The following is a 9,643-nucleotide window of genomic DNA, read 5'->3' as shown; positions in this document are numbered from 1 at the left end:
TCTTATGACCCCAGGGTTAGTTCTTCCACCTGCCACAAGAAGCACAAAGCAAAGGAAGGAGGAGGCTATCTCTCCTTTGCCAATGCCATAGCATGGGACATGAATGGCAGGGCTAGCTCCCACACTTAGCTCATATCATTAGAGCTGGCTCACAAAACTCCCACAATATGCAGGGACTGCTCTCCTGAGTACTACAGTTGGCTACATGTCCTAAGGTCAGCTCTTAAAGGATGCCCGATGAGGGCTGGAACCAGTTCTGCAAAGTCCTCATACATCAGAAATTTTCAGGCACCAGCCCAGACCAGGGACATCGGCCTGGCCTTTGGTGGTAACATACCCCTGGTGCTGCAAGGTCATAGACCCAGTCATGGACCCAGGTGGTATCACCTGGTACTGGTCAGGCTTTCTCTTACTACCCTTAAATCTCCAGTTCTGCTACTCTGCATCATGCCTACATCATTCAGTTTCTAATTTTCTTCCCTTTCTCCATCGCATATTTGCTCCTGTAAGTAGCACCCAGGGATTACTAGGTGTTTGGGGTTATCTAAGTAGTAGTCTCAGGAGTGTTATGCCCTCCTCATGCATTATGGCACCTGGCAACGGTCATCTTTGCATGGTCTGCTTCCCAGTCCCCTTCTCAGGCCTGCACTGACTGGTGGTCATCTTGGGCTCGCTTCCTTTCCAGGCTCCTAAGTGGCTGCCAGCTGGCACATGTTCCAAGGTAGAGCTCTTCTGGTCTCTGACTTGCTCTTTCAGATACTCACATATAAAAATGTTGAGGGTAGACATAGTGTCTCTCCTCTCTGCCACCTACTGACACACATGTGACAGAACAGCCACATCTGCAACACCTCTAGGGGCAGATCTTTTTCTTTTCTCTTCTTTTCTTTTCTTTTCTTTTCTTTTCTCTTCCATCCTTTTACTGGTCTTTGTTACATGAAATAAATGTTAGGGCTTATTAAATATCAAAACCAGTATATTGCTAGTGGTCAATTTCACTATCATTTTTCTTTCTCCTTTGACCGCTATCATTCTTACATGGTATGATATTACTTAGTAGATGCATCAATATATTGAGTATAGTTGTGTTCTACTCTAGGAAGCAGAATGAGCTAAGTCTTGAATCACTGTCAGCAGCACGCTGTAGTTGTGCACAGGAGACCTTGCCTGTGATACTTTCTGCTGTGGTTCTCTATTTTATACATTTTGTTGATGGTCTTGAATTTTGCCACAATTTTATTTCCTCAATACATTCACTTCACCCAAAGCTTCTCTTTGTTTAATGATTCTGCCTTGCAGTGCTTCAAGGCTGATTAACCAGAACCCGGTCTCTTGAACTCTTTGTTCCAGTGGGATACACCACTAGTCATTTCTGATATCTCTTCTAGGTCAGCACTTCAATCTGGACAGACAGTATCTAATTCTTCTTGCTATTAACTGGCATTGGATAAGTTTTGAGGCCTAGTGAGGGAATAAAAGCTCATGAATGAAGAGTGTCTTCAGACAAAGATATCAAATGTGTTTATTAGTCATTGACATAATTGAAAATATGTGGACACGGATTATTGCTATAGTTATACTTCTGGATTTCCCAATAATCATTCTTTTGCTTTTGTGGCTCCAATAGACAAGGTAGGTGTCATTTACCATAAATTACAAACATGTGGTAATTAGTGTGCTGGAGAGCTAGATAGAGTCTCAGTCAAACATTTGCTCAAACTGTTGAGATGTTAAGTGTGAAAAAGCAAGAGGGAAAAATACTCTGTCATTTTGTCCCCCTCATACATTCTAATTGTCTTCTATCCTAGCCCTAGGAAAGTAAGCCTGGGTTCAGAGAAGGGACATCTATAGTGGGTGATGAAGTGCAGCAGCACGTGGGAGGGATAGCTATGACAGCTTGAAGCAAAGGGCATGGCAGCATGGCCATTCCAGAGAAACCTTTTCATCTACTTAGGTAATGACATATAGGTCAGCTGCCACATATTATACCCACAAGTATAATCACCTGTGGCATCAGGAAACATCATAAAGTCTCAAAAGGTATACATAATTTACAATTTTAAAAGCTTAAAATATCTCCGACAAGATCAAAAGGTAAACTAATCATGTCAAAATTGATTGCAAATGTCTATGTAGATATCACATTTTGCCATGAAGTATTTCATTTTTAAAACTGATCTTGTAGGTTCAGAACAACAAGGAACAGTGATATTTCACCACTGCCATTTCTTGCCTGTTTTGCTGCTTATTTTGCTTACTTATAATCAAACAGGTGGATGATTCATTTAATCTTCTTTTTAAATTTGTTTTAACAAGTAAATTTTACATATAGTGAAATGAGCAGGTTATCTGAGTACGTGCGCGTGCGCGGGCGTGTGCGCGCGCGCGCACGCACACACACACACACACACACACACACACACACACACACACACACACACACACACACACACAGGTTACACATCAAACCAAGCATTAAGGTAGCAGGTAGAATGAGTTACCACCCACCTGATCTTAAAATGAGTTTGTGTATTAACACCAGTGAGTCCGCATTAATCAAATGCATCTTTCTACACGAAAGAGGAAGCCCAAGCAGGTAATACCTGAGTGATATGATATGTGCACAGAGGAAAATCTTGGCTGGCTATTGTTTGTTTTGAAGGCAGAAAGAGACCACAAAACTACAATGTAGAAAAGCATGTAGAGGTGGATTTTTCCTCCATAGAATCTCTAACATACCTTGATTTTAGTTTGGAATTGTGAATTCCACAACTATAAGTTAGTAATTTTTATTCATTTGTCACATTGAATTCTGATGGTTCATTGTAGCACCTATAGGAAAGCAGTAAAATGTCAATGTATACGGTGACATATAGTATCACCAGGTTTTGAAGTATGTCTATTCATAGATGGTGTCATCGGTTGCACACAATTATTTTCTTTGAAAAATTGTGAACAGATTATGTTTGCATGTTTTTATTTTGAAATGTTTTATTGGGAGTAAAATGATATTGCTTTTAAAACACTTGGTTGTTGACTTATGGCATTGGGTACATCGCAACATACTTCTGTATATTTGTACATCTTTTAGTTAGAAGATGTCTAGTCAAGAAATTTTTCTGAGTTTAATCATGTACTTAAGATTAATTATTCAGTTACAGCAATGTTTAATAAATCCTGGAAATATGATCCTAAGTGTTTAAACTATGTTATAATTGGGAATATGGTTACCTAGCTAATTGATATTGGGTCTATGCCATAGAATCTTTTAAAACTCACTCTTTAGTGATGGCATCATGACTAGGTTTCACAAAAATATTTGCATACACAAAGATGCTATTCTGTCATCTGTGTAAAAGACAGATTCATTTCTTCAGTCCCAAATGTTCTGCTCATTACTTCTTTTGCATTGTCTTGTTGTTGTAGGCAAAATGTGATGGATGGAAACCATTGGGTCACTCTTGAAACTAAGAAAAGTTTTTGCATGCATAGGTTTTTATTTTATTTAGTTCATAGTATTTCACAGACATCGTTTCTAAATTGATTATTTTCAATGTTTGTTTTGGTGAGATTTTATCATAATATAAATGTTAATTATCAAAATGTTGGTATCAAAATTACAAAGGTAGTTATAATTTTTCTTTATTTTGATAAATGTGACTAATTTTTAAAACTTTATCACAGCCTTACGACCCTGATTCAATGCCACTTGATTGTTGTATCTTATTCTTTTAATATAATGCTGGATTATATTAACTAATATTTTTGACAATTTTCAAGTGTGTTCTTTATATATATCGGTCCTCAGGTCTATGCCTATGTCCTTGTTTTTTATCATTCTGACTTTCACATGAAAATAAATGAAAAAGATTGCTAACTCTTTTACTTTAAATTGGTTTGTATAAAGGTAATATTAATCATTTTTAAATGTTGATTGGATTTATGGGGAGCTAATATGTTTGTAAAAAATTATGGATTGAATTTTCTTTAGCAAGCAAAACTTAGTCCAGGTATCCTATTTATTTCCTGTAACAATTTTGAAAAGTAACTGTTTTTGTAATATTGTGCCTCTAAAGCTGTCAAGATTATTGGCACAATTTGACTATATTCCCCTTTAACCGAAAGTCACCCACCAAGCTGTTGCTCTTTGGGCTTGAACTACTTGGCTATTTTTCATGAACCATAGGATGGATATCTTATTTTTTGAGCAGGTTCAGTTGGTATTCCTGCCTTGTTCCATGGATGCCGTATCTTTCACCAAGGGCTTAAGGCTTTCAAGAAAACTTCTGGGGCAGCTTCTCTGCATGGTAAACTCATTGTTTACATGCCAAAGGCAAAATATTTAATATCTTTCTTCTTTGTTAAGTACCCTTTCAAGGTCTTTTCAATGCTACCCACTGTGTCCAAGAGTGAAAAGTGGTATAGTATATCGCCCACCTCAGGGACTTTTATTTTCCTCAAGAATGTTTCTGCTTTGATGTCTCAAAATGGTTTTCTTATATATTTATCCATGTTTTATAATTACCTATATAGGAAAGATTATAAAGTTTAGAGTTAGTTAACTGTAGTTAATGGAAACAGAAGTCCTCTTAAATATTACTTTAAGAATCTACTACATATAGCACTGCTAATAATTACCAAGCATATAAAAATTAAAAAACAAGTTCTCAACCATTCCACAGAGTAAAAATGAGTTTGTGTGTGTTTATATGTATGTATGTATGTATGTACGTACGTATGTATGTATGTATGTAATGAAAAATACGATTAATAACTTCTTACTTCTAGGAATGTACAAAGACCTTTCTCTATCATATTCTTTTTAAACATTTTTATTTATTTATTTATTTACTTATTTATTTTTACACTCCAGATTTTATTCCCCTTCCAGTCCACTCCCTGAGGGTTCCACATCCCTGCCCCCCGCCGCACTCCCCCCTCACCACAATGATATCCGCACCCCACCTACCCCACAAGACCTATAAACTTACTGGGACCACCAGTCTCTTGAGAGTTAGATGCATCTTCTCTGACTGAACCAAGACCTGGGAGTCCTCTGATATATATGTGTTGAAGGCCTCATCTCAGCTGGTGTATGCTACCTGGTTGGTGACCCAGTGTCTAAGGGATCTCAGGGGTCCAGGCTAATTGTGACTGCTGGTTCTCCTGTAGGTTTGCCCTCCTCCTTAGTTCCTCCAGCTTTTCCCTAATTCAGCCAGAGGGGTCATCAGGGTATGGTCGTTGGTTGGGTGTACATATTTGCATCTGACTCTTTCAGCTGCTTTTTGTGTCTTTTGGAGACCAGTCATTGTAGGTCCCTTTTTGTGAATGCCCCGTAGCTTCAGTAATGGTGTCAGGTCTTGGGGCCTCTCTTTGAACTGGAACCCACTTTGGGCCTGTCACTGGACCTTCTTTTCCTAAGGCTCTTCTTCATTTGCATCCCTTCATTTCTTTCAGACAGGAGTCTGAGCTTTGGCTGTGGGAGAGCAACCCCATCCCTCACTGAAGTAGATTCAGTAAGTTCCCTTGCCACACTGTAGGGTCTTTCATCTAGGGTACCCCCACCTTTGAATCCTAAGGGTCTCTCTCTTCCCAGGTCTCTGGTATGTTCTAGAAGCTCGGCCCAACCTCTTTCCTCCCGAGGCCACCTGTTTCCATTCTTTCTGCTGGCCCTCAGGGCTTCAGTCCTTTTCCCTCACTCAATACCAAAACATGTTCCCCTCATCCCCCATCCCTATTCCTCCGCTCTCCCTCCCTCCCTCCCTCTCCATCATATTCTAAACAAGCAATTCTCAAGGACGTAAAATTTATCTCTTATACCCCTGACATAAATGGTTCTAATGCTATTCTTTGTTTTATAACCCTGCAGTTTGTGTATATAGCAATTTATCTTTATGCATTTCTTACAATTATTTATGTATATATTTCATAATGAAATAATTCTAATTTTTATTCCTATGTATCTAGAGTAACCACAATGCTATCATGTGATTATAAATGTAAAAATACTTCATATGGGTAAAAGGCCTTAGATAATAAAATTTTAAATGGAAAATATGGCAAAAAGTTATTTCTAGACAGGGTATTTGTATGCATGTAAAAAGAACAAATCTATTTTAGGAGATAGTGACTCAACATCTTTTGCCTGAGAAGAAATTCATTAGAATGACACACAGGCATAATGAGTTTAGATTCTTAATCTTAATACCTTATCATAAGTACCAGTTTATAAAATATAAGACCCTAAATAATGTTACCAATTGACATAAGCAATTAATCTTCTAAGAATATTATTTACATAAACATAGATATTAATATGAATTCCAGCAGTAAGTTCATAAGAATATATTCACTGATTAAAACAAAGGTCCATGAATTTTGTTCATAATACTTGTAATTCAATTTTATTAGGGAGGATGCCAGCAATGAGCTTTGGCAATCGTTCTGTATGAGACACAATAAAGAGTATACTATTCTGCCAATATTCATGGCCATGCTAATGTCAAACAATTTATTTCCAGTTAAAAAGGTATAAATATAGAATGTTCAGCAGAGTAGCAACTCTGTTCTTAGAAACACTTTGTGAATTTTTACTTGTGCCTGAAAGAGAATATTTTATAATGACATGTGAAATTGAGAGAAAATTGTTAGTCTGAGAGGAAGAAACCAGACTCTGCATTCACCTGAGATCCACTAGGAACATGTTCCAGTTGCTTTTCGTAGCTGCATTTAAGCAACAAAATATAAATAAATGGTCTCTCCATGCTCCATGCTGTTACTTCTTAGAATAGTTATAGTTTATGTTTTTACCAAGGCAGTCAAAGCCACCCCCAGGAACAAATTAGCCTGTTTCTAATACCATAGTCTGGCTGGTGAGGCCCATTTAATCACAACAGATCATCAGGGCCATGGACAGTAGCCTTCCCTGTATATTCAGTGGAATATATAAAATGTCGCTCTATCCTACCTTGTCAAAAACTAAAAGTTGTTCTTTTTAAGAGGCTACATTAGATTTATGTTTCACTATAGTCAGGTTGAAGAGTTTTCCACATGAGATGACTAGGAAATAATCACAGTATAAGAAGATTTCATCTGTTTTTGAATCTTTGGAGAATAGGAGGCCCGACCCACTAATTAGCACACTGGCTTTTTCTTTTTCTTTTTTTAAAGTTATTTTTCATTTTATTTTTATTTATGCACTTGATATTTTGCTCACTGCCTCTTGTTCCCATCATTCCCTCCAAAAATCCTTCCTCCTCTCACCTCTCTCTTGTCCTCTGAAAGGATGGAGCATTCCTGGGTACTCCCACATTGGCACCTCAAGTCTCTGTAGGACTAGGTGGATCCTATCCCACTGAGGTCAGACAAGGCAGTTCAGCTAGAAGAACATGTCCCACTGGCAGGCTGCAGCTTTGGGGATCCAGTTTTTTCAGGATCCTTATAAAGACAAAGCTGTATATCTGCTACATCTGTGCGGGGAACTGGGTGGGTGAGGGCTAGGTACACTTCATGTATGCTCTTTGGTTGGTGATTCAGCCTTTGAAAGCCCCAAAGGACCAGAATAGTTGACTCTGTTGCTCTTCTTATGGAGTTCCTATCTCCTTTGAGGCCTGCAATCTTTCCCACAAATCTTCCAGAAGAATCACCAAGCTCTACCCACTGTTTGGGCGTGGGTCTCTGTATCAGCTGCTGAGTGGAGCCTCTCAGTAGACAGCCATGCTAGACTCCTGTCTGCAAGCATAACAGAATATCATTAATAAAGTCAGGGATTGGTGCTTGCCAATGGGATGTGTCTTAAGTTGGGCCTGTTACTGGTTGGCCGTTCCCTCAGTCTCTGCTCCATCTACCAACCCTGCATTTCTTGTAGACAGGATAAGTTTTGAGTCAAAAGTTTAGTAGGTGGGTTTGTGTCCCTGTGGCTCCACTGAGACTCCCTTCTGGTTACAGGAGTTGACCTCTTTCGGCTTCCATGTTCCCACTACTAAGAGTCTCAGATGAGCTCACCACTATTGATTCTTTGGTGCCTGTTTTATCCAAGGTCTCTGTCTCTTCCTAGAGATGTCTTCTACATCCTCACCCCAGTAAGTTGCAGATTTTAAGTTATTCATTTGTCCATCTCTCCTGTCCCTTATTATATGTGATCCTGAACTACCCTTCCACTCCTTTTCCTGTTCCCTCTTCCACCCATCTCCCTCTCTGCATCTGTCTCCCATGACTATTTTATCCCATTCTTAGTGAGATTTAAGCATCTTTGCTTGGGCCTTCCTTCTTGTTTAGCTTCTTTGGACCTGTAGAGTGTAATATGGGTATCCTGTATTTTGTGACTAATATCCAATTATAAATTAGGATATACAATATGTGTTCTTTTGGGTCTGGGTTGCACCACTCAGGATTAACTTCTCAAGTTCCATCCATTTGCCTGAAAAATTCATGGTGACTATTTTTGTTAAGTAGATGTACAACATTTTTTTTATCCATTCTTCAGTTGAGGGACATCTTGTTTTTTTTTTGTTTTTTTTTTTACCAGTTTCTGCATGGTATTATGAATAAAGCTACTATGAACACTGTTAAGTAAGTGTCTTTGTGAGGTGGTGGAGCATCTTTTGGGTGCATTTCAGGCGTGGTCTAGCTGGGTTTTGAGAAAGAACTATTTCCAAGTTTTCTGAGAAACCAGCAAGTTGACTTCCAAAGTGGTTGCAGCAAGCCAAAAACCAACATCAAACTAAATGGAGAAAAACTTAAAATGATTCCAATAAAATCAGGAACAAGATGAGGCTGCTTATTCTCTCACTCTCTATTCAATATAGTACTTGGCATGCTAGGCAGGGCAATAAGGAAGCTAAGGGAGATCAAAGGGGTACAAATTGGAAAGGAAGAAGTCAATGTATCATTGTTTGTGAATGATTTGATAGTATACAAAAGTGACCCCAAATATTCTACCAAAGAATTTCTACAGCTAGTAAACACCTTCGGCAAAGTGGTGAGTGGATACAAAATTAACTAAAAGAAACAAATAGCACTCCATTAAACAATAAACACAAATAACAAAATATTTTGGTCTAACTCTAACCAAGTTTTAGATATACCTATATGACAAGAACTTTAAGTTACAGAAGAAAGAAATTGAAGAAAATGTCATAAATCAGTGGTATGGACACAGTGAAAGTAACAATTTTACCAAAAACAATTTACTGATTCAGTGCAACTGCAATCAAAATTCCAACACAATTCCTAAAAGACCTTGACAGAGCAATTCTTTCTTTCTTTCTTTTTTTTTTTTATTAACTTGAGTATTTATTTTCATTTCGAGTGTTATTCCCTTTCCCGGTTTACGGGCCAACATCCCCCTAACCCCTCCCCCTCCCCTTCTTTATGGGTGTTCCCCTTCCCATCCTCCTCCCATTGCCGCCCTCCCCCCAACAATCATGTTCACTGGGGGTACAGTCTTAGCAGGACCCAGGGCTTCCCCTTCCACTGGTGCTCTTACTAGGATATTCATTGCTACCTATGAGGTCAGAGTCCAGGGTCAGTCCATGTATAGTCTTTAGGTAGTGGCTTAGTCCCTAGAAGCTCTGGTTGCTTGGCATTGTTGTTTATATAGGGTCTCGAGCCCCATCAATCTTTCCAGTTCTTTCTCTGATTG

At 38.6% G+C, this 9,643-nt stretch overlaps 1 non-coding gene across 1 annotated transcript; it reads right to left on the bottom strand.

The window, feature by feature from the left end:
• Window positions 1-736: 736 nt before the first annotated feature.
• On the bottom strand, window positions 737-864 carry LOC120093449 (small nucleolar RNA SNORA17). The gene has a single exon (XR_015623616.1). It is a non-coding gene; the product is annotated as a small nucleolar RNA SNORA17 (small nucleolar RNA).
• Between the last annotated feature and the right edge of the window lie 8,779 nt (window positions 865-9,643).

This window comes from Rattus norvegicus, chromosome 6, assembly GCF_021556685.1.
Source record: "Rattus norvegicus strain SHRSP/BbbUtx chromosome 6, alternate assembly SHRSP_T2T, whole genome shotgun sequence".
NCBI lineage: Eukaryota > Metazoa > Chordata > Mammalia > Rodentia > Muridae > Rattus > Rattus norvegicus.
The sequence above is the reverse complement of the archived record's forward strand: the minus strand, read 5'-3'. Positions and strand labels throughout refer to the sequence as shown.